This window comes from Schistocerca cancellata, unplaced genomic scaffold (assembly GCF_023864275.1).
Source record: "Schistocerca cancellata isolate TAMUIC-IGC-003103 unplaced genomic scaffold, iqSchCanc2.1 HiC_scaffold_944, whole genome shotgun sequence".
Lineage (NCBI taxonomy): Eukaryota > Metazoa > Arthropoda > Insecta > Orthoptera > Acrididae > Schistocerca > Schistocerca cancellata.
This window is the reverse complement of record NW_026046952.1, coordinates 30,001-32,500: the sequence shown is the minus strand read 5'-3', so window position 1 is coordinate 32,500 and position 2,500 is coordinate 30,001.

Here is a 2,500-nt window from a genome sequence, read left to right as displayed (position 1 = left end):
ATAACCAGACCGGGAGGTCCAATCATAAAACAGAATACCCCACTCGTCCGACAACCACAATTGCTCAGAGAAGCCACCAACACCCACACATGTCCTACACAGGGGTGCACCCATCACCACCACACTGCCTCGTCTTACAGCACAAACACACTGGCAGGAATGAAACACACAGGTCTGCCGCAACCACAGACACGGCTCGCCCCCTCTCACTGGCGAAAAGCGCATCCCGACGTGACATAACTCCTTTGACACACTGACGCTGCCTCGGGCATCCACGTCCTACGGTCGATATCAACGAACCTCCCCCCCCCCCCTCCCCCCCACAACACGCCATCCCATACCACATTGTGTACCGTACCCAAACCTAACGTGTACTGTACTACAACGCAATGTGTACCATAACACAACCCAGTTTGTACCTTAACCTAACCTATGTCACCTTAACCTAACCTATGTCACCTTAACCTAACCTATGTCACCTTAACCTAACCTATGTCACCTTAACCTAACCTATGTCACCTTAACCTAACCTATGTCACCTTAACCTAACCTATGTCACCTTAACCTAACCTATGTCACCTTAACCTAACCCATCTTGCACCTTAACCTAACCCATCTTGCACCTTAACCTAACCCATCTTGCACCTTAACCTAACCCATCTTGCACCTTAACCTAACCCATCTTGCACCTTAACCTAACCCATCTTGCACCTTAACCTAACCTATGTTGCACCTTAACCTAACCTGTGTTGCACCTTAACCTACCTCAATTTGCACCGCAATGTAACGCAATTTGCACCGCAATGTAACGCAATTTGCACCGCAATGTAACGCAATTTGCACCGCAATGTAACGCAATTTGCACCGCAATGTAACGCAATTTGCACCGCAATGTAACGCAATTTGCACCGCAATGTAACGCAATTTGCACCGCAATGTAACGCAATTTGCACCGCAATGTAACGCAATTTGCACCGCAATGTAACTCAATTTGCACCGCAATGTAACTCAATTTGCACCGCAATGTAACTCAATTTGCACCGCAATGTAACTCAATTTGCACCGCAATGTAACTCAATTTGCACCGCAATGTAACTCAATTTGCACCGCAATGTAATGCAATTTGCACCGCAATGTAATGCAATTTGCACCGCAATGTAATGCAATTTGTACCGCAATCTACCCCCACATTGTGCCTTAACCTAACCCACATTGTGCCTTAACCTAACCCACATTGTGCCTTAACCTAACCCACGTTGTGCCTTAACCTAACCCACGTTGTGCCTTAACCTAACCCACGTTGTGCCTTAACCTAACCCACGTTGTGCCTTAACCTAACCCACGTTGTGCCTTAACCTAACCCAAGTTGTGCCTTAACCTAACCCAAGTTGTGCCTTAACCTAACCCAAGTTGTGCCTTAACCTAACCCAAGTTGTGCCTTAACCTAACCCAAGTTGTGCCTTAACCTAACCCAAGTTGTGCCTTAACCTAACCCAAGTTGTGCCTTAACCTAACCCAAGTTGTGCCTTAACCTAACCCAAGTTGTGCCTTAACCTAACCCAAGTTGTGCCTTAACCTAACCCAAGTTGTGCCTTAACCTAACCCAAGTTGTGCCTTAACCTAACCCAAGTTGTGCCTTACCCTGCTCTGTAATTGGCATATGACACGTTACATTAATGTATTGTCCAACCGCAACCCGCTCAGAATGTTGTGTACACAGCTACGTGTCATCTCCCCATAACAGCTGCATTGCAGTGTGGTACGCCATAGAGACGTGTGGGAGTAATGGACGCAGTGGATGGCGATCAGCATGAGCCGTCTGTTCATGTAGTGGCGCGTGTATGCAGACGTAGTAGTCTCTTCTCACACAATGTGATAGCACGGTGCCCCGCGTTCCACATCTGCGACATGCTACAGAGGCCGGTTGACAGTTGGTCGCGCAATGGACATCGCATACGTACGGGGGCACCTTCCACGTGCCCTCTAGTCGGGCACATTTTGTTGCGTGGATGTGAGCGGATGTAGTGTGTCTTGACACCTGACAGGCAGGCATGCAATAATAGTTGACTTTGCAAACGGGGATGGACGTGTACGTTTACTGGTGACGTTACGCAAATGAACAACTGGTAACCCGTTGTGGTGCGGTTGTCCTTGCTGGAGGTACATCTGTGAGGGCAACGATCGGTACAGCTACGAAGCGGTCCCCACCATACCAACGAACGTGAATGTGAATCTGGGTGTGAAGCGATACGCGGCTGTGGGTGGGTGGGACTGTCCCCGGCCGGTGAGGGGGGGCCGCCCGGCGTGCTGGCCGCGCGGTGCGTGGGCGCACGCGCTACAGCCGGCTGGTGGGGGCGCCCAGTGGCAGGCGCGCCGGCCGACGGACGCGGCAGGCGGCGCAGCTGCGCGCCGGGGCACCCTGCGCGCGGCGCCGTGCAGCCAAAGTGGGTCCTCGCCGGCCCGGTGCGAAGCGCGGTGGACATCTGCAGTGTGCTGGTCC